The 24,334-nt window shown below is 36.5% G+C and overlaps 1 protein-coding gene across 1 annotated transcript in view; it reads left to right on the top strand.

Annotated features, from left to right (window-relative positions):
- map3k5 (mitogen-activated protein kinase kinase kinase 5) overlaps nucleotides 1-24,334 on the top strand; it is a 92,139-nt gene that overhangs the window by 1,884 nt on the left and 65,921 nt on the right. The window lies entirely within an intron of this gene.

Here is a 24,334-nt window from a genome sequence, read left to right as displayed (position 1 = left end):
GTGGGATAAAGAAATGAATCATGGGACTTCCGTAAAATAGAAATACCTAAACATAAAATAAATATGATTTAAACGTATTTGAGGTTTTTAAGGTAATGAATATTATTTGTGTTATTGTTCTATTGCGCAGGATTGGTGGCTCATTCATACAAATTCTTCCTCATGATCATGATTTAAAGCTTGAGTACACTTCGTAGTGCTTGACTCATGCGCAGGGTGCTAGATGACGCTAGGAAGTGTAATCAAGCTTGAAATCATGATATGGATTACTTTTATGCTGTCTTTATCTGCTTTTTGGAGCTTCAAAGGTTTGTTCACCATTCACTTGCATTGTTTGGACCTACAGAGCTGAAATATTCTTCTAAATATCTTCACTCGTGTTCTGCTGAATAAAGACAGTCATACACATTTGGATTGACATGAGGCTGAGTAAATGGTGAGGAGAATTTTCATTTTTGGGTGGACTATCCCTTTAAGTGTACTGAAAGTAATGTCACATTACAAAAATCTTAATGGTCCTAAATATAGGCTTCAACCCCCAATAATCAAAACAAGCAAGTACAACCTCCCCCATTATTTATACCATGATCAATGGAAACATTGCTGCACAAGCCAAATCTACACCATTGCATTATGTACATGCTCAACACTGTTTGAGTATAGAACAGACCAAGCTCCATTTTTACAATAAGCCAGCAATCTTTTATGAATTCTGGAAGTTCTCAATCTAACTTTTTGCATGTATACATTTGGCAGACGCTTTTCTCCACAGATGACAAGCAACATGAAGATTGTTTTTAGGTAGTTTTAAACATAACCCAGACTGGATCGGTTTGGTTTGATGTATCAACAGGAACTCTATTTGTTAAAGGGAAATTTTCAAAAGGAATGCAAATGCTGATGACATCATCTTTTTCCATTTTTAATTTTGCATCGGCAGAACCTTCACCTAGTTAATGGGACTTTAAAGGTACAAATAAAATGTAAATAATAAAATACATTTTAAAAATTATAAAATAATTTGAAATTAATGCACACATCCAAAGCAGATGACATCAAGTGTCAACACAACACCATATCAAAATTGTTTATAGTATAAAATTGAAATGTAAAGGTTTCATGATCTCGACAGCAGTAAGTAATTCAATGTAAAAAAAAAATCACAAAAAAAAAACATGTGGCACAAATCATGTTTATCATCATTGCAAGTGAACCTGTATTTAATGGTTCTTGGCCATTTTTTTTTTTTAACTTGTGTAGTTTTGTTCATGGTTTTCAAGGATGAGGACATGTCACGCAATCTTTGACATGAATAGGTTAAGCTATTGTAGAGTTTGATTGGACAAATAGACATTGACGTCAACAACACAACATATGAGAAGCATTTTCTGCTTCCTTATAAAAGTTGATAAACCCATTTATTTTGGGATCCTAACTAAGCACAATTTGTGTAGCTCATTTTATTATTTTCATTTAATATTGCTTTTTAGAAACTGACTTCCGACCCAGCTGAGAATAACTGGTTTAGAATACTAAACATCTCTTTAATGGAAATATTGATGAAAATATTCAGTGAAAAATGGGTTTTTGAATTTGCCAAACATAATTAAACAGAGACAAAAAAGACAATGATAATTAAACAAATTTTGTTCCCCCTTTTTCACCCTTTGTATTTTTATATGTATGTATGTGTACATGTATGTATGAGTGTTGGTATGTGTATGTATGTAGATTTATATATGTGTGTGTGTGTATATATATATATATATATATATATATATATATATATATATATATATATATATATATATATATATATATATATATATATATATATGTGTGTGTATGTTTTTATTGTGATATGGATCCTCCTGGGTCTGAAATAAAAGTTTTCTTCTTCTTCTTCACCCAATTTGGAATGCCTAATTCCCAATATGCTTTTAAGTCCTCGTGGTCACGTAGTGACTCTCCTCAATCCGGGTGCCGGAGGATGAATCACAGCTGCCTCCGCATCTGCGACCATCAACCCACGCATCATCACAAATCAAATCAAATCTCTTTGTCACACTACTGTGTACACAAGTACAACAGTAGGTGAAATTCTTGTGTGCAGTTCCGAGCAACATAGCAGTCATGACAGTGACGAGACATATACCAATTACAGTAAACAACATATTTACACAACACAATAATTTACACATATCAAAATGTACAGTAACAGTACACATATGATACACAACAATAATGATAAAATGTAAACGAGGGTAAAGCACACACGTGACACACATATGATAGAACTACACCACTCACGAATAAACGGCAGTCGCAGTTCTCAGTTTATATTTTAGTGCATTTATTTCTTTTTACTGTGAAAGGCTTTGTTAGGAAAATGGTTAATAAAGCGTTATATTGTTGCATATTGTTTAGCTTCTCTGTCCGAAGATTGAAATAAATGCATTTTGACCGGAAAATAATTATACAGTGTATAGTGTAAAATTTCAGAATTTTCTAAATCTGCGATTTAATCGTGAGTAACTACAAATTATTGTGCGATTTAATCACGATACAAAATTTTATCCACTAGTGTGTGTGTGTGTGTGTGTGTGTGTGTGTGTATATATATATTTTTTTTATTTAACAGGCCAATTTAGTGTAATTAATTATATGATAAAAATGCAATGAAACATGCCCCCCATCCTTACGTAATTCCGTAATAAGGAATGTTTCAACCATTGTATTATCCAGTTGCAGCTCCACAGCACCTCCAGTTTCAAGGCAGAACTGTTAGGGCTGCAGTCTCTGGGTGGTAGTTGGGGCAGAGCTTAAGTATTACATTAGGGTTAGGTAGATGGCATTCTCTTTATTATGTCTTTCATGCCAAAAAAACAACTTTTTTTTTTTTAAATGACTTCCATTATTGTAATTTGTTGTTTTCACTGCATATTATAATATTTAAAGGTGCTGCAAGCGATTTTAGCCGTTCTACTTCCACTAGACTGAGCTGTTGGATTAGCCATACCCCCTCTTTCCAAAACCCCGCCCTCCAAAGATAACAAATGAGCTTTATTGAGGCCGACATCATGCAGAAACGGTTGTTAAAATGCAACCGCAGCAAAATGGTGCCCTCAACTGACAACTGTTAAGAACAAAATGACATAAAAATTGCAGTAAGCTTCAATAATTCACTGAAATTACAAAACAATGAGAATGTGCATAATGCTTGACAGGTCGAAAGTGTCATACACCATGGCCCTGCGGACACATTTTGTTTGCTGTTCACAGAGTCTACAACTGTCACAGAGACCGGTTAGATATCTTACGACACTTATTTTATTAATATTTTTAAGGGAGTAGGAAAAATGTTTGCATACCTTTCCACTAAAAAATCGCTTGTAGCACATTTAATAGAGTATACTGCATTCCTGCCATTGTTATCGAATCCTCATTTTAATTAACAATTTTATTGTTAACAATGAGGCTGAACATTTTTATATAAAAATACTTAAGGGTCTTCCATTAAACTCATATCAGCCATATCATGTGTCTCACCTCTTAAATTTAGGCAATTGTTATGGGTACAACCTGCCCAGAGACTGCTTTTTAACATTAATATGTGGTGTATAAAACACTTGAATAATCATGTTACAAAATATGCAAAAGGGTTCCAGTAAATCCTGTGTTTTTGTAAAATGTGTTTTATATTGCAATTGAATAAAATTCTAACATGAAAATAGCATGTCATATAACAATTACTAACTGCAACTAACAATTACTTTTGTAATCGACTAATCTAACGATTATTAGAATGATTATTTGACTGTTCGGGCAATTAGTGCAAAGATTAATCATTAGCTCTTAACTGACTATTCAGCTTGTGGCCCAACTTAAAAGGTTGTATTAAACGTGCTTGCTAACAATAAAGAGGACAAAATCATCTTTTAAAAATACCTCTAAATGACATTCACTGAATTAAATGGGAAAAACTACTTGGATATTTATTGTTTAATTAATAAAAAATGTCACTGCAAAAAACCCTATTGTTATCAAGTGTTTTTGTCTTGTTTTCCATTTAAAATGTCTAAAAATCCTTAAAACAAGATACATTTACTTGAGAATCAACATATCAACCGCTGGTTGCACACTAGGTGGTAGGCCTACTATGGGATCATTTTCTGTAAACATTGTTAGGGTTAAGCTTACACAATAAAGCAAGACACCTTGATTTCAAACTTTGAACTTTATTTTTTTTTATTTTAACAAAAATTTCAAATGAAACTGGAAAAAAATAAGTGCATTTAAAATGTGTTGTTCAACTTTTTGGCTTGAACAACAGTTGTGGCTTTAAAACAGTTGTGAACATCTCTCTGGCAAAGAAGCTTCATCCGTGCATTCTCTACCCGTCGGGTATTTCGTTATCCAGGTAAATATATCATGTGTGTGAATAAATTTGTTTAGTTTCCTCCTTTACGATATATATATCCAATTACATCGGAAACCTCAGGGCTGAGGGATTAGTGAATATTCTTGCTTTAGTTATGAAAGTTAAATAATTTATAAATTCTAAATTCTAATTGCACACCAAACAAAATGAAAAAGCAAATAAATAATTAATAAAGTGATCAAATTATATATATATATATATATTAGGGCTGTTGATTTAACATGTTAATTCAGTGCGGTTTAATTTTATTAAAAATAACGCGCTAAAAAAATTTATGCAATTAATCGCAATGCCCCCGGATTGTAATAAAGAAGATTCCTGAGACATGCAAGCTTGTAGTACCACCTGTTTACTCCAGAGGGCAGTAAGTGAAATTTCAGCTGTATGAGCAACACACAGTTTATACAGTGAAGAAAACAACATTCAGCAGACACACAACACAAACATTCGTTACGTTCTTGCGCTCAAAACACTTGATAGAGCGCAAATTTGAACTAAGGCATCTCAAGATGTGTTCTATGTATTAAACTATATTTAACTTGACACGGTGACCTAAAAATTGTATGTTTATGTTGCAACGCACACAAGACGCTACACAAGCATGTCTGACGCAGATGAACATTGACGGGCTCTTAAACAAGCCCTCATAATAAATCTCCAACTGATTGACAAATTCACTTGTGAAGTGGATTTCTGTGAACTGTGTGCCAATGACTGACTTATGATCAATAATATGGTAGTAAACAATACATTGTATTCTAAAGCCGCTTTTTGTATTGTCTTATCAATGATTAACTCTTCTGCCACAAGAATGTAATGCATTTTAATTTCATCATTATATTTGTAATTATTGTTATATGAGGGGCTTCCTCAGCGAATATTTGTATATTAATTAGCCTGATAAGGGACCGGGTGTGTATAATCACGACCCAGCCCCGCCCTCCGCCCTGCCACATTCCTCCCTCGTTCTCTCAGGCAGGGGAGCCCCCGGCATGACGTACACCCCCTTTCCCTGGGGAGGGGCGTGCCTTTTGCCCCGTCTGCCGGCAGGTCATCCCCCGTCCACCTAGATGAGGGAGGGGACAAGGGGAGGGAAACAGAAATAATAAAAATGGAGGGGTACTTCCTATAACAGTGTAGTACCCCCCAAAAAATAATTAATTTGATTAAAAATTGTAATCGATTGACAGCCCTAATATAAAATATATATATATATAACCACCTTTTCATTTACCGTCAGGCAAGAATCCGTCTAAACATGCAGGCAGAAAATTACTTATATAAATGAAGACATAAAAACAATTATAAATGTAAAAATAATAATTATAATGATGATAATAATCACTGAAATATAAATCATGGTTCGAGGTGAATGTGTTTTTGTATTATTTTTATACATTTTATATAGTTTTTTTTATTTTATTTTTTTATTATTTTACAGGCCGCAGAGTTGCGTTCACAATAAACTGCTCTGTGGATATGAAGTGAACTGAACTCAAAGCACCTCCTGAACTGAGATGTCTGAGGTCATTTGCAGCACTCATAAAAAAAAAAAATCTGAAGGTAGAAACAAAGTGTGAGATCTTTAGTTGCGTGTGTTCCACGAGACTGCACGCCTCTGTATCAGCGCGTCATATATGCCCATATACGGCTTTTCTGTCATCTGTACTTGTGTCATCTGTACTTGTTGAAGTGTTTCTTCAAACGCGGTCTACAGGCATATTATTTGTAATAATAATAGTCTAATAATAATAATAATTTAATAGATTAATGGGTAAACGAGCCAAATATCGTCATGACATGGTCAAAGGCATCAGCTATTGGTGAATTCTCTGACAATCATTGATCCCGAGATCATTGTCTGTTTGCTTAACCCGAATGTGCATTTATCTGTATTTATAAAAAAAAATTTCAGACAGTCTCTTTGCTGGTTTTTCCCGACACATTCAGGATAATTACCACTTTTGCTGGCTCACTTCATACGTGCGGTGGTAAAATGTATATTTTAAAGGTTCATTATTTCGGTTTAGTATTTCTCAGTAATGTAGAAGTGTTAGCAATGTTACTGATAACTTTCTCAGTCCTGGAACTCGTTTTCTGATACTAGTGTTTATCCTTGATGCCTAAACAATCACCAGCACGTTTAGATTTGGGCACATCTAGCATGCTACATGCTTATCACTGATGTTGATGAGTTTAACCCCTTAGGTATCGAAATTTGGTACCAGACGACAAGAAATTTTTCGATACTCGATTGTTTAGAGGAAATTCGGTTGGTGCACAAAATGTATCGAACTCGATACCCAGCCCTAGCTTTAAGAGAATGTATCTGAAATATAAGTGTATTTTGATTTGTGTATTTTTTTCACTTGTTCATACTTCTGCCAGTGCAGCAAAGAAAAAATATACCTATGTTCAACATAAATGCTCTTAAAGCATATCTAAATATCTTATATGTTGATTCTCAGGTAAATGTATCTTGTTTTAAGGATTTTTTGATATTTTAAAATATTTAATTATGTCACGACGTCACTGCTTTTGTATTTATTTATTTAGCGTTTTTGTATTATAATACTCTGCAATCTACATCACCTTAATCTGTTTAGAAAGTTTGGAGTGCGTCTGGACCGTTAGCTGTCCTTTCTTCCTCTCCTCAATCAAGTGCGAGCTTAAGTGCTGCTCTCCCGCGCCATCATTAGCGTATCAAAAGATCTCCTGTTGTGTTAAATGAAATCGGACGACTATTCGACAACGAACATTTTTGTCGACAAATTTTTTTTTATTGTCAACGTTGTCAATAATGTTGACTAATAAAATGACATCATGATGCAATTGAATGGCTTATAATTATTTTTAGACTAATGTTGTTGTCTTTATGTAAAGTCATGCACAGCAGTTAATTAGATTTGGATCAGTTGTGAAAGACTGGGTGCTTTATCGGTTGTTTAATGACTCACTCAAAATATAAAAAGATGTTCATTTGTTATCACCTACAGGTTAAGGTGTCTACAATGATTGTCACTGAACGAATCGGTGAACAAATCTGAATGACAGATAGAGAAACCCCATCTAGCATTAATTCACTCCACTAAATAAATGTGACAATTATTATCATAATAGGTTTTTGTGGTGTTATAGTTTAATACAACTTTAAACTATAAAAGTTGTGAAATAATTTATTCTTGATCTTTAAGTTTTGTTAATAAATGGAGAAAAAAAAGGAATGCTTTGGACAGATGAAACTTACTGCCAATAAATAGACAGTTATGATAATATATGGTTTGTCTATATTCTTCACAGGGTTATTTGTATTTTTATAAATGTTTTTTTTAAATAAAATGACTTCTGAATTCATATTAGCTGGCTTGTTTAATTTAAAAATAGTTTAAAAACAAAGCACCATCTGTGGAATGGAGTGAAATACATTAAATGTGCATAAGCTATTTGGTCCACAGAAACTTGCCTTTATGATTATTTTATAAGTTTGCTTGTCGTGATTCAAGCATTTTTATAAGTTTTAAACAAAGTTGAAGTAGAGGGTGAGTAGGAGGGTTGGACTGTGGAATTTTATCTGTTTAGTCATTTTAAAGGAATGAGGGCAGAACAAAATTGCATCTGTTTGCAAGGTTGTGTTCAGTCCCATTGTGTGCTTAAGAAAGTGCATCATGGTTATCTTTAGCAGGGGGTGCTTATCAGATGAACGCCTCCTTTTGTTATTTGTATGAGGAAAGTTGTGCAATGACAGACACAGTGGGACCATTTTGTGTTGTGTTGTGCTGGTTGGTTGGTTGAGCAGTTTTTGTCGGCATCTCACTAGCCAACTCGATTTTGGCTTGATTTTGATTTTGCATCCAGATAATGAAGCAAGATTGGAGTTGTGGTTTAGAGCTACTTTGACTTCTAAAAAGCAATCATACATTTTGAGTTTGCTATTCACATGAAGAATCATGTAGACCATGCCATGCCAAAAAAAAAAAAAAAAAAAAAGAGATCACAGGAGACCTACAATCAAGAATTGTTGCTTGTAAAAGGTTACAAAGTTATCTCTAAGAGCTTAGATATTCATCTGTCCACAGATGGAGACGATTTAGTTCTGTGGTAACTCTCCCTAGAAGTGGCCGTCCAGTTGGCACCAATTGAAATGAACTGAACACAAGATGTTGAAGTATGTGGTAATTTTTATCACACTTCACTTAAGGTATGTGTGTGATTATTAATATCAGGTGGGTCATTCTCTCCATCCTCGGGGTACCAGCTAAGGAGTTTCACCTTAACAGTAAAAGAAATATGTAAATTGGAGGGAGTCGGTCATCTGATTAATCTTAAGAATTCGTAAAATTCGGCCTAACCCTTTAGCGATTCCTTGCGTTTCATTAACGCAAGGAACACACAGTTGTAATAAAATTAGTTTGTTTTTACAAAAAGATAAACAAGAATAAATAACTCAAAGATTATTTGCAAGACATTTGATATACAGGTTATGCAATCTAAAGAACATTAGAATAAACTGATAGTAAACACTAATGCCAAGGTCTCAGGAAAGAGGTTTAGTAGTGATATGTCCATTCTTCTTGATCGATGAGTTCGTTGATGGCAACGTCTTCCACTGGGGCTTAGGGCCATGTTACGTTGGGGAAGGAGCTGGATTCTGTTTCAACAGCCTTTGACAGAAGGAGCTGAAGAATGCTGATCTCCTGGTAGCACCTAGAGGGTTCTTGCAATCAGGAATACTGACCCTCTGGACAGCTGATACTCAGAATAGGATTGCAACGTTATGAGATTTTTATGGTATGATAACTTTCTCAGAAAATATCATGGTATACGGTATTACACAATTACTATTATCAGTGAAAACAGAAGGGTTATTTTATTTATTTATTTATATTTGAGAAAACACTTCATTATAATTGAAACTATTTATTTTATTGAAGTATGTGTAAAAAAATGTCTCCCTTTTGAAAATAGAAAAAATAAGAAAGATAACTGAATTATAATAAACAGAATTATAAATAGTACTAAAGCGTGTTAGCATAGCGTGTTAAATTAACTACTAAATTAAAAATAACATCAGCTGTGTGAGCTTTTGAAGTAATGTCCTATGATTATTAATAATTAACATATACTGCTCCTGTCTGTACCTTTAACTCAGTGGTTCTCAACTGGTTTTGCTTCAGGACAGATTTTTCATTGGACATCAAGTGTCAACCTGCCATAGATTAAACATAATGTATTTAATGTATCCTGGGTTGCATTTCCTTTTATGTTGCATAGTTTAGTTCAAGGCTATCAAGTACAAGACATGCATCAAGTGACATTATTTGAGTTGTTGACGTCAGGAAGTTTTCTCTCCCCCCTTTTAAAAATTGAAGAGCATATTTACTTATATGAGCCCATTATTATCCCGTTTGTTACCTAATATTACATATTTATACACATATTACACAGAAGGAAAGGCTCCTCGTACCATGGTTAGGTCAGTGTGCTAGTCTTAAATAATAGTAATAATAACTAGATGGGTACATTTCCTGAAGAAAATGTGAGTGGTGCTTGCCGTGGCAAAACTCGTCAAACAGCATGTTGTAACTTGAAAAGAAAAAAAATTATGGTCATAAATAAATCAGCCCAGAAGTCTGTACGATTTTCTGGTGCAGAAATATGTGATTTTTTACTCGTTTGCTAGGGTAAGCCCATGTGGTTGCTATGCAGTTACCAAGGTAATACAATACATGGCTCGTTTCCATCCTGAGTGAAATAAGTCAACCCGGAAGTCTGTAGTGTTTTCTGGTGCAGAGATATGTGATTTGTTACTCGGTTGCTAGGGTAACCCCATCTGGTTGCTAGGCAGTTACCATATTGATACTAATGAAGTGTCCTTGCCATCCTGGTTGAAATAAATGAACCCGGAAGTCTGTACTCTTTTCTGGTGCTGAGATATGTGATTTGTTTCTCGGTTGCTAGGGTAACCCCATGTGGTTGCTAGGCAGTTACCATAGTGATAGTAATCAAGTGTCCTTGCGATCCTGAGTGAAATAAATCAACCCGGAAGTCTGTACTCTTTTCTGGTGCCGAGATATGTGATTTGTTTCTCGGTTGCTAGGGTAACCCCATCTGGTTGCTAGGCAGTTACCATAGTGATAGTAATCAAGTGTCCTTGCGATCCTGATTGAAATAAATCAACCCGGAAGTCAGTACTATTTTCTGGTGCAGAGATATGTGATTTGTTACTCGGTTGCTAGGGTAACCCCATCTGGTTGCTAGGCAGTTACCATAGTGATAGTAATCAAGTGTCCTTGCCATCCTGATTGAAATAAGTCAACCCAGAAGTATCTACGTTTTTCTGATGCAGAGATATGTGATTTGTTACTGGGTTGCTAGGGTAACCCCATGTGGTTGCTAGGCAGTTACCATATTGATACTAATGAAGTGTCCTTGCCATCCTGGTTGAAATAAATCAACCTGGAAGTCTGTACTCTTTTCTGGTGCCGAGATATGTGATTTGTTTCTCGGTTGCTAGGGTAACCCCATCTGGTTGCTAGGCAGTTACCATAGTGATAGTAATGAAGTGTCCTTGCCATCCTGAGTGAAATAAATCAACCCGAAGTCAGTACTATTTTCTGGTGCAGAGATATGTGATTTGTTACTCGGTTGCTAGGGTAACCCCATCTGGTTGCTAGGCAGTAATCATAGTGATACTAATCAAGTGTCCTTGCCATCCTGATTGAAATAAGTCAACCCGGAAGTCTCTACGTTTTTCTGATGCAGAGATATGTGATTTGTTACTCGGTTGCTAGGGTAAGCTCATGTGGTTGCTAGGCAGTTACCATAGTGATACTAATGAAGTGTCCTTGCCATCCTGATTGAAATAAGTCAACCCGGAAGTCTCTACGTTTTTCTGATGCAGAGATATGTGATTTGTTACTTTCGGTTGCTAGGGTAACCCCATCTGGTTGCTAGGCAGTTAACATAGTGATACTTATCAAGTCTCCTTGCCATCCTGATTGAAATAAGTCAACCCGGAAGTCTCTATGTTTTTGTGATGCAGAGATATGTGATTTGTTACTCGGTTGCTAGGGTAAGCCCATCTGGTTGCTAGGCAGTTACCATAGTGATACTAATGAAGTGTCCTTGCCATCCTGATTGAAATAAGTCAACCCGGAAGTCTCTACGTTTTTCTGATGCAGAGATATGTGATTTGTTACTCGGTTGCTAGGGTAACCCCATCTGGTTGCTAGTCAGTTACCATATTGATACTAATGAAGTGTCCTTGCCATCCTGGTTGAAATAAATGAACCCAGAAGTCTCTCTGATTTTCTGGTGCAGAGATATAGTTACTGCTAAACGGTTGCTAGGGTACTCTGTGTAGTTGCTAGGGAGTGGCTTGGCAGCTGCCAATCATGAATCTCCAAAGGCTGCTTGTCAGTATGAATGATATAAACCAACTCCCATGCCTCTGTGACATTCAGAATGGAAGATATCCCTCTATGGATTTTGGTTGTTAAGGTGCTCGACAATGGTTGCTAGGGAGGGGCTAGGAAGTGTTGAAGTGATGCATGATTGGCTGTTTGCTGTCCCGAGTCAAACGAGACCACCCTTGTGTTTCTATGACACTTCTATCCGGAGATATCCCTTTGATCTTTTTCAATAGAAGTGTATGGGACTTGTTGCTAAGGTGCTCTTAATGGTTGCTAGGGCGTGGCTTGATAGCTTCACAATGATCCAGAGAGACTGATTGGTTGTCTGAGTAAAATGAGCCCACCCCTCGTCTCTATGACACTGTGATCCAGAGCTATGTTCAATACAAATCCCTATGCCTTTTCATTTCATGGGCCGTCCTACACCATTATAAGTCAATTGGGGCATTTTTGGGCAGCTCCTGCCCCCAGGGGTGCAACTTTTACCCCATATTGAGGTATGCTCTTACAGAGCCTGCCAGCCTCTTCAAATGTGGCAAATCACACGTTTCTACGAAATCCTCAGCTTGGAGCTGTGACGCGTCAAAGTTTGTCTCAATGTTAAGTCTATGGGATTTTTCGCCGCTTTTTTGCCCCTGGGGCAAATACCGTACCCGATCGCTTATAAAAGTCATAGCACATGTGTCCTCAATAGGCCGTTCGATTTGACACCTCATTCGGTGGGTCTACGCCAAACGGTGCTGGGACGAGTTAGGTGCCAAGTTTTGTTAAGAGATATAAAAATAAAAATAAAAATAAAAATAAAAAGTATAATAATAAGTATGTGAGATTACAATAGTGATGCTTTGCAAGCACCACTAATAATACATTTATGTATTTATGAAAATAAATACTAGCTGAAACACATCTTGAAACTTTAACTAAAGCTGCCGCTGTTGATATAAAATGAGGTCTAATAAATTCTGCCTTTTAGATTATTTCATATGAAACTATAACATTTTGTCAAAATATAAGTTACTTTTACTCCTATAAAATCCTGAAACAGTTTTGTAAAGGTGATGGTGTGTAATTATTAATATTTTTAACTATTTTGGTAAAGGGGCCACATCAGGTTTAAGCAGTGCAAAGGGGGTCACATTGTATTACTTTTGAGATACAATGTTCTGCATTGATTTGGTTTTTGTATCTTTTAAGCCCAGAAATAGTTGTGTACTCAATTTTTTGGAGTGTATCTGTGTATCTTTGGCTTGCTTTTGCTTGCATGTCAATGATGCCGAGATCTACTTTTATATTTAATCACTGAGAATCACCTAACCCACCTGCAAAATTAGTAGCACCAAACATCACAAGCAGCCTCCAGAATGGATACAGAGTTGCCGTATAACACTTTTCCTTGAGCAGAATATTGCACTACAGATCGCTAAGTTTGATCAAAGGAGAAAGTGAGACGTGCATGGTTGCCAAATTGCACAAAATAATGATAACATTAGGCGGAATATTATAATAAGTATAAATCTCAAACTGGGGGGGGTTCGTCTCTTATCTGGTAACCCTGAGCATGTTAAATGCCTGTGGAGACACGTTACGTCCCAATGCAAGTTAACTGAAATATCCAATTAAAAAGAAAAATGCTTTTAAGATCAATGAGCCATGGGCCACATTAAACCATGAGGAGGGCCTGATCCGGAATGCGGGCCGTATGTTGCCCATGTCTGCTTTAGATGTTTGCGAGATTATCATTAAATCTGCCTCGGCAGTCCTAAATAGTCTATATATATATATATATATATATATATATATATATATAAAATGTACATTTCAAATTATTTTCATATTTCTTTACATACAGATATCCAAGTATGGGGGCGTAGAAGTCCTTGTGACTGAGGAATGATACTGTATGGGGGTTCAGGGGTATCTTCAGAGAGAAACTTGTAAAAGTCTGAATGGATCATTTTTCTATTTTCATTAAAGTGAGAAAGACTAGTCAAGTCAAGTGGTTTTTATTATCGTTCAACCATATACAGTTAGTACAGTACACAGTGAAATGAGACAACATTCCTCCAGGACCATGGTGCTACATAAAGCAACATAGGACTACACAGATTAAATAACATACCTATATAAATTGCACGTGCAAACGTGTGCAAAAAGTACGGGACAGTAAAATACATTTGTAAAAATTAACAGGACAATAGGCACAGTGAGAGACAGTGCAGCGCCACCAGTACACAGTAGTGCAAAAACATGACCGTTTCTAAATATGCCAAATGTAAACATAACATAATATGAGATAGTGTTCTATGCACATAGCAGGTATTGAGGTAGCAGCCAGTTATAAAGTGACATTAATTGAAGTGCAACTCAGGACACGTGTGTGTGTGTGTGTGTGTGTGTGTGTCTCAGTCCAGTCTCTGAGTATTGAGGAGTCTGATGGCAGGATGCTCTCAATAGTCCCTCTATAGAATGTAGTGAGGATGGGGGGTGGGAGATGTGCTTTCCTCAGCCTTCGAAGAAAGTAGAGACGCTGCTGGGCTTTCTTGGTGATAGAGCTGGTGTTGAGGGACCAGGTGAGGTTCTCCGCCAGTTGAACACCAAGGAATTTGGTGCTTTTGACGATCTCCACAGCGGTCACTCTGTGCTCTCCTAAAGTCAACATCCATCTCTTTTGTTTTGTCCACATTCAGAGACAGGTTGTTGGCTCTACATCAGTCCGTTAGCCGCTGCACCTCCTCTCTGTATGCTGACTCGTCGTTCTTGCTGATGAGACCCACCACGGTCGTATCATCGACTAAGCTACAAACTAGTAATTGTTTTGTCTTTCATCCTTGTCAGAGATGATGAAATCTTAATAATTTCACAAAATTAGAACAGAAATGTATTATTAAAGGCTTGGAACATGCTGATTCATAAATCTAAAAAACATTAAGGTCTAAAGGCGCTCTGGAAACACACACCTCATGTTTACTCATGATGACGATGATGAGAGGGCGTAACCGGCGTCATAATGTCTTGCAGTCAAGATGGAATCAATCTGGGGTCCGGATCCGGAACTCGGTGACCAGCGTAGTGGGGGCAATAGCAACTTCATACAGACTGAGGCTGCAATTCCACTGACGTGGAAGAAATCCGCACAAAGCCACTCCCAACGCTAGGGAACCGCTTGCTGTCAATTTCACAATTCACCTCGTGAGCTTGATGCTGTGTTTCCATAGGAAAGAATTGAAAGTGCTCGCTCGCTACGCGCCAGTGGAAACATACATAAGATATGACTGCTAGCGTTTTTAGCAACACGCATGTCTAGATGTAGAACACGGGCTAAATATCGAAAATTACTCAAAAGCTTATCGTCGATATCATGGAGTTTTTTTTTAGCGCGATAAATATTGATATCGCCCTGACCTAAATGACACTTAACATCGAAGAAAATCCACTACAGAATGGCTTCAAAAAAAGAAATCCATCTTTGGAGTGGCCCAGACCCAGACATCCTAAGATTATGGCTGAATTGAAGCAGTTCTGTTAGGAAGAATGGTCTAAAATTCCTTCTGAACGTTGTGCAGATCTAATCCACAGCTACCGGAAATGCTTGGTTGAGGTTATTGCTGCCAAAAGAGGATCGGCCAGTTATTAAATCCAAAGGGTCACATACATTTTCCACAGCACTGTGTATGTTTAATGGGATGTGTTCAATAAAGACATGAAAGATTATAATTGTGTGTTGTTAGCTTAAAGTTTATTGTATTTGTCTAAACTTGTGACTTTAATGAAGATGAGATCACAGTATATGACCAGTTAATGCAGAAAACCAGCCAATTCTAAAGTCTCATACTTTTTCTTGCCATTCTTGATAATTTTTAAAGTCATTATTAATCATGCTTTCTGTTGGTAATACTATAAATGTTTTTCTCAAATTTGTGGAACCAACAAGGACTCAAAGATTACATTTCTATGTATTCTATATTCAAATATTTGAAACTAGATTTTTTTCATCACCCTTAAGTTTTATTGTTTTATTCCAATGGGTCACTGGCAGCAGGGATAAAACAATGCTAAATGCAACTAACAAAATTCAACTAACCATATAATTGTGTGCAGATAGAATAGCACAATAAAAATGGCACACGTTACCACTGTGCATTCAAAAGCATAATGAGAGCGGCTTGTTCACTCACAAGCTTATCTCATGCATGTGCAATAAACATCAAGCTTTTCACTGATAAATGACTTGTTTTTTTACTTAAATGCATTCCGTGGAATATGATGCACAAGTATTATGAGACTTTTGGTTTTTTTTTTATCCGATGCCATTGTAATCAAAAGACAGATTGTGATATTCATTAAAACAGCTATTCTACTTGAGATAAAAGGCATATGGAACAATATTAATTTTTTGGGCAATCTGTTTCTTTAAGCCTAAAAAAAGATATTGCAAAATTACTGGGAACCCAATAATTGAAAGCATGTTCATCATAGAAGAGGTGTATTCAAGTAATTGTGGGTATTGTATTTTAATGTGTTTTTTAATAATTCAATAGTTCTGAACAAAAAGTGAGTCACGTAATTTTTGAACTGTTACTGTATTAGTTATTTAAATATTGATAATTTATTTGTGGGTCTGTAATAGTTTTGACTATACAGTATATAGTATGACTAGACAGGGCATAATATAAAATGTAAATTATCTTAATGCAAGGAAGTTTCTGTTTTAGGAAACACATAATTCTGCCTTTTTTTATCTTGGCCCATTCGCCCATCACCAGTGTTAGACAAAGAAAGTCAGACAAGCAAGTGTTCACATACTGTTGGCCAATTTGCGTTAAAGCCCAGACACAAAAAGTGATGCAACATGATTATATGCATTAAATATATTCACACTGAGTGCGATTTAATATTTTTGCGAGTATATGTTTACATACCGAACACATGTTAAACTCATTGTTCTTAGAAACCAGAAGCTGTCAGCCAGATGACGCAAAAGTTCATCATGTTTTATTGTGTCGTTTCATCACAGTGCATGTTTCAAATCTTGTTGCACCAAAAGTTCCTTATGAATACAAGATCAGGGGTTTCATTCCCAGGGAACACAAAAATATTAGCGAATACAGTTTTCTTTCCTGTGCAGAGGTATTTCCCAAAACAGCATGTTTGGTTAGGGAATATTTTTTAAATAACTATTACAGGGTTTTTCCTGGCTCAAGATGAGGCAGAGGTGGTACCATCCTGATCATGTGTTTTACCATGCCTTCCACTGGCTGAAGCAATCACTTACAAGCTACATATTTTAGGTGTTCTAATAATTCGATGATTTAAGAAAATTACAATTATCAACTTATAGCATTTTTTATTAAAAAGTTTACCTGTTCAATATTAAATTAATTAAATACAACATAACAGCTAATGTGTTAATTTATAGTTAACAAACTGCAAACTTGATTAACCTCTTAAACCAATAATAAGATCATCTCTGATCTCAGGTATGTTGGTGGGTATGGTGGGAAGGGCCGATGTTTAGAGACCAATCGCCCACTGTTTTAGAGCTTGGATTGGACTGATCGCTTTGACAGGTCTTGATTTTCCATGCGCATAACTGAAACTGTGCTAGATCTTATTACTTGTTACTTATTCTATGTAATTATGTTTCTGGTTTATTGTGGCATTTACACATGTAAGTAGTTCTTAGGTTCAGTAAATCTCTCAGATCACTTGTTTGGAAAGTTTTTTGGACTTTTGATAAAAAAGGATACCTTGGTTCCAAATGCCATAAATTGCTTTGAGATAGCAATACAACATTTTGCCCAGATACAGTTGATATGATTGTAGTCATGTCGAACACGAATAATTATCAAAATGAATAATTCAATTGCATCACTTTCTCAGCAGTGTTGTAACATAAGAGCCTCCAAACATGAGATTTACATGTTTGCATTTTTGATAAAATCGAGAAGTTAGTCATTTTTAAGTCACTGAAATAAGGCCATGAAACACATAATAGATTGTACTTTTGTGAGACACTTTTTGTGTTAGAAAGGGCATATCAGATCACACTCTTCTTCTTAGGTAAAGAAGCATGTTGTCTTCCAAAAACGATAATGATCTCAAACGGATCGTTGATTTCATACAGATTACACAATCAGAGAATATTTGTTTTCAATTTAAGTAGGTTCATTTAAAAGTTAAGCAATCCACAACAAATGAAATGAGGGACTTTGATATAAAAAAATTATTCTACAATAAATCTTATGGACTGATTTAAAGAATGTATAGTCCCCAGATGGGTTCAAAAGTCTCCAAATATCTGTCAAATCAAGATTTGTACACATCCTGTGAAGTGTCAATGTTGCTCTAGGGGGCTTGCTCACTTTTACTTCACTATAATCATGGACTGAGTCCGTCAAAAGATTAACGTCTTCTCCCAATATTATGTAATGAGGGGTGCCAGCAGCTTGCATCATCCCTTCAAGATCTATAAAAAAGCCCTGATCATCAGTGTTAGGTGTGTAAATATTAGCCAAAATCAGACTTTGCCTCTGAATGTCCACTAAAACATTGACTCTTCCTAATTTATCTTTAATCTGTTTGAGAGATTTGAATTGTTGATGTTTACTTATCTTTCAATTGACTGACCTGCTCTTACTTGAGCCAGCACTAAAGAAAACATGTCCACACCACATCTTCCCAAATTTTTCTGCTTCCTGCAGGAAAGATGCGTTTCTTGAAGAAAAATCATATTTCTTACGTTTAAGAAAATAAAAAACCTTCTTTCTTTTTATGGGCTGCCCCAACCCATTCACATTCCACATGGAGAGAGACAATCCACTCATATTAACATTCGACATTTTGACATATTAGAAGTTTTAACACTGTTAATGTAGGGCTGGGCGATATGGCAAAAATATAATCATGATCTTCTTTTTCATATCATTCGATATCGATATTTATCACAATATTGAATCACATTTGCACATTGCAAATTTTTTTGAATTTCCAAAAAAAGAAGAGAAAACGAAATTCTAAATAGGCTTTACAAAACTGCATTGGGGGCCCAGACACCGCCAATGCAGTGGTGTCTGAGGGATCTTCTATGAAAATATTACAAGTTTATCAATTGAGTGCAGTTGGATATAATATTATAAGATGATCTGTTCATTTTGAATCATAATGACATAATAATATATATACACACACACAGTGCGTGAGTGTGTGTGTGTGTGTGTATATATATATATATATATAATTTTTTTTTTTTTTTTACTTTAAAATTACTTTTTAAGGACTTCACTATACTATCTAATTGCTTGAAATAAGAGAGGCAGACATCTATAGGAAGAGATTGTAGCAGGTAGTTGAATTTCAAATTGCAACTTAGGGCTGCACGATTATGGCCAAAATGATAATCACGATTATTTTGATCAAAATTGAGATCACGATTAATTATCACGATTATTTGTTGATTAACCAAAACAAATTTTATTGTCTAATTATAACTGCATTCACATCCATTTTGTGCTACATTCCTGCTACTGAACAAATATGTGCATCAAAATAAAATAGGTCTTCTTATTTACCAAAATTCAGTGCATCTCCTTAAAGAATAAATAAAAACAAAATAAAACCATAAAGAAAATGTAAAAAAAAAACTTCAACAGGGCACTATTTTCCATTGTGTAAATATACAGTATTTAAGGAAGCAAAATATAAACTTGCATTGTACCTGCAATGGATGTGAATAAAACACAAAATATACAGTCAATAAAAAACAAATATAACATAACAGAATGTAAACAAATGAGAACATTTTACGGCAGAACTATGAAGAAAAGACTAGTTTACAGGTTTTTGGAAAGAAACACTAGCCTATCGACATTTTCTGGCTTGAGGGATGAGCGAAGGCAGGTCACCACATTCCCCCCTGTGCTGAACACTCTCTCAGAGGGAGAACTTGTAGCCGGGATGCCCAAGTACTTCTTCGCCAGTTTTGAGAGACGTGGGAAGAGTCCCTGATGTTCCCTCCACCAGTCAAGCGGGTCCTCCTCACTGTCTAGGTTACCTGATTGTAGGTACGACTGAAGCTCAGAAGATATAGCTTGTTGTTCTTGGAGAGGACTGAGTCTTTGTGTGGCTCCCTCAGCAGCAGCAGTCTTAAAGAAACTCCCCAAAGTCTTTTTCTTTTTTGTTGTGGGTGCATTGGCATCCTCCTCAGCAGTCTCACCATGAGGATCAGTTGGGCCCATCTCCTTGAAGAGTGTAGTAAATAAGATATGAATAATGAATAGCCCTAATAATCTAAATCTATTCAACACTCATTTCCAGAGAGTACATTACACCACTGGATTTCATATCATTTTAATCCACTTAAAAAAATCATTAATTTATCATACATTCTGTGTATCTAAAATCAATATTATTACTTACAGCCATGGTTGCAGGTGCAGTCCTCGCCATTTCAGAAGTCAGTCTGGCATGAATTTGTGCAACATTGTCCTCACTGACGTAGCTCAGCTTGAACCGTGGATCAAGCGCAGAAGCCAGATCAAGCAGTTCTTGTGTCAGAGGGTCATTGTATTTTTCATCCAGATAGCTCAGGATTTTTGTCTTGATGGTGCAGGTTAGGTCTGTCTCATCATCGTTCACTTTCAAGATGGAGGATCTGAAAAGGTGGAGGACTGGCTTCACAAAGGAAACGCTGACATACTTCTCACTGGAAAGCGCATCAGTAAATTCTGACAGAGGGCTGAGGGATTTATTGATGGCCTCAAGGACTTCTATGTCCTGCCAAGTGGGGATGAGGTGTCGGGCTTTTCTGTCATCGGACAAGACCTGAGATATTGCCCTCTGCTGCTCCAGGACTCGTGCAATCATAGCCTGCCTTGATCCCCACCTTGTGGGACACACGGTCTTCAGTGTATGCTCTGGAAGCTTCAGTTCTATTTGTTCCTTTGTTAGCTGCTTTTTACGTCGCCAGCTGTAAGAGAAACTGCTTACCAGCTTTTTGCAGAGACCCACTGCTCGGTCAATCCGAGGAACTCTCATTGCATACTCTAAGAAAGAACATGAACAAATAATATGCAAAATTAAACCAAATATTTGGTAAACAACCACAATCATATTATTCAAGATTTAAGTTAGTTCAATCCTATGTCAGACAACATGAGTAAAACTGTTTGGTTTCTCAACACTAGCAGAAATAACAGTTGTTATATTAGGCTATATTGTTATTATCAGTAACATATTCACACACATTAACATAATAGGTACTGATTAACTAAAATTAATTATCACAAATATAGCATAAATGGTTAATTAATTATATATTTTTAATTAATATAAACTTATTTTAATTCATTTTGCTCCTCGAAATGAAACCAAAACCAACACTTCTGAGGTAAACTTCTCCAGGATTATTATTACTATTAGGCTATTGTTATTCCTCAAAGCATAAAGTACGTGAATCTGATGGATCACCTCAGATCATTTGCGTTTGAATAGCGCGCGCTCTCCGTGGGCGTTTTCACATTAGACTGACATCTCTCTTTTCATACAGATTACATAAACAGAGACAATTACATGTTTATAACGATATATTGATCATGCATGTTTGCAATTTTACAAAAGCACAATGTTTTGTTTTGATTGTAAGTAGATACATACAAAAGTAGACATCTTGCAGATTATTTTTTCATATTTATTTTATTCTGTATGACCATAAATTACGGAGTAATTTAAGTATATTTTGCTAAGAATATATTGGAAAAAAATATAAATTTATATTTTAAATTTATATATTTAATGTAATAAATATTTAAATTTATATTTAAAATTATATTTATATTTTAAATATTACTTTTTATTTATATAAATACAAATAATAAAATATATTTATTTGGGGGAGAAAAAAAAACAGCAAAACGCGCTGGCTCGTTTGTAGACCCCTAAGGGTTAATATAACTTTTACTCACCGATTGCTAGATGTAGTCTGTGGCCAAAGCACTGTAGCCTAGTCCAGTTATTTAGAGAAGCTGCCTTCACCACATTAGCTCCGTTGTCTGTTGTAATGCAGACAATCCTCTCCTCCTGCAAGCTCCAAGAGGCCATCGCCTCCCTCAGACCCTGGGCAATTGACTCTCCCGTGTGATCTTGCGGGAAAAAAGACGTTTGCAAGCATCGACTCTGCATTGCAAAATCCTCATCGATGTAATGAACTGTCAAACTCATGTACGGTTCCATTGTCCTGCTTGACCAAAGATCCGTTGTAGTTGCAAAGTACTGTACATTGGCAAGATCACTCTCTATTTCCCCTCTGCGTTTTTTGTACATCGCAGGTAGTGCCACCTTGGAAAAATAATTGCGCGAGGGGATCACGTATCGTTTATCCAGAGTGTTGACCAAGAATTTGAAGCCTTCGTTTGTCACCGTGTTTATTGGGCCCATGTCTTTGGCCAAATAAAATGCGACTGCATTCGTTTTTTCACTGTGTCTTTGGGAGATGGATGGGTATGGCGATGCGCTAAAAAGGCTTGCTTCAATGGATGTCTGAGTTGACGTGGTGTGATTAGTCTTTGCAATGCATTTCTTGTTCCTTATACATTCATCGTATTGAACTTTATGTTTTTTTTTTTAAGTGGTTAAAGAGGTTCGTTGTGTTGCTTTGTGGCGCCAACACAACTTTACGGCACTCTTTGCATATAACCTGTTGTTGTTTTGTGTCACTTGCCTTGAACCCAAAATGCTTCCACACAATGGATGACGATCCGATTCTCGGTACAAGCTCCTCAGCCTCGCCCTCTGCTACGTTAGACATTTTTTTGTTTTCTTTGTTTATAGCCTTATGACCCGCTATCTGTTATACGTTACTCTGTTCTCTGTGATTGTCAACCAAGCTGCGCACGGTGCATGGAATCACGTGATCAGACAGTGGTTTACAGAGCCTAGATTCGCTTACAAAAAGCTTTGATACGGAACGCAATGACACATTTTAAATATCGCTCGATCACGCGAATTTGATCGTGGGAAGCCAAAATCGTGATCGTGATTAAAATTCGATTAATCGTGCAGCCCTAATGCAACTCATTTTAATAACATTAACCTTCCCAATCATAGATAAATGTAATGAAGCACACCTGCCCACAAATGTCAAAATTAACTAATTAAATCACACAAATTTGCTGGGAATAAAATACCCAAATACTTAATGCCCTGTTTGGGCTACTGGAAGGCGCCCTACTGAAAAGGGATTTGAAGTGGTAGAATGAGATTGACTTTTTAAGATTATGGAAATGTATGGGTTGGGGAATACTTTTATTGGATGGATTAAGTTACTTTAATGGTTTAATGGTAATAAACTTCTAGCAAAAGTGGAGCCAGTTCTGTAGCATAATAACTATCTGAAGCATAAGAAATAAAACTATTCAGTGGCAAAGCCATCTGGCCCTGGCTCCAGGGCCAGACAGCTTTGCCACTGAATATTTGTATTACTTTATAACTATATAATTATACTTTATATACAGATATCCAAGATGGGGGCATAGAAGCCCTTGTAACTGAGGAATGAATCCGTATGGGGGTTCAGGGGTATCTCCAGAGAGAAACTTTTGAAAATGTAGAAGTCTGAATGGACCATTTTTCTATTTTCATTAAAGTGAGAAAGATTAAGCTACAAACTAGATGGGTACATTTCCTGAAGAAAATGTGAGTGGTGCTTGCCGTGGCGAAACTCGTCAAACAGCGTGCTGTAACTCGAAAAGAACAAAAATCGCGGTCGTAAATAAATCACCCCGGAAGTCTGTACGATTTTCTGGTGCAGAAATATGTGATTTGTTACTCGGTTGCTAGGGTAAGCCCGTGTGGTTGCTATGCAGTTACCGAGGTGATACAATACGCGGCTCCTTTCCACCCCGAGCGAAACAAGTCAACCCGGAAGTCTCTACGTTTTTCTGATGCAGAGATATGTGATTTGTTACTCTGTTGCTAGGGTAACCCCATGTGGTTGCTAGGCAGTTACCGTAGTGATACTTATCAAGTGTCCTTGCCATCCTGATTGAAATAAATCAACCCAGAAGTCTCTCTGATTTTCTGGTGCAGAGATATAGTTGTAGCTAAACGGTTGCCAGGGTACTCTGTTTAGTTGCTAGGGAGTGGCTTGGCAGTGGCCAATCGTGAAAGTCCAAAGGCTGCTTGTCAGCATGAATGATATAAACCAACTCCCATGCCTCTGTGACATTCATAATGGAAGATATCCCTCTATGGATTTTGTTGCTAAGGTGCTCGACAATGGTTGCTAGGGAGGGGCTAGGAAGCGTTGAGGTGATTCATGATTGGCTGTTTGCTGCCCCGAGTGAAACGAGACCACCCTTGTGTTTCTATGACACTTATATCCGGAGATATCCCTTTGATGTTTTTCATTAGAAGTCTATGGGAGTTGTTGCTAAGGTGCTCTAAATTGTTGCTAGGGCGTGGCTTGATAGCTTCTCAATGATCCCGA

The sequence above is a fragment of the Xyrauchen texanus genome, chromosome 28 (assembly GCF_025860055.1).
Source record: "Xyrauchen texanus isolate HMW12.3.18 chromosome 28, RBS_HiC_50CHRs, whole genome shotgun sequence".
Taxonomy (NCBI): domain Eukaryota; kingdom Metazoa; phylum Chordata; class Actinopteri; order Cypriniformes; family Catostomidae; genus Xyrauchen; species Xyrauchen texanus.
Note: the sequence above shows the minus strand (reverse complement) of the source record. Positions and strands in the feature narration are given on the sequence as shown.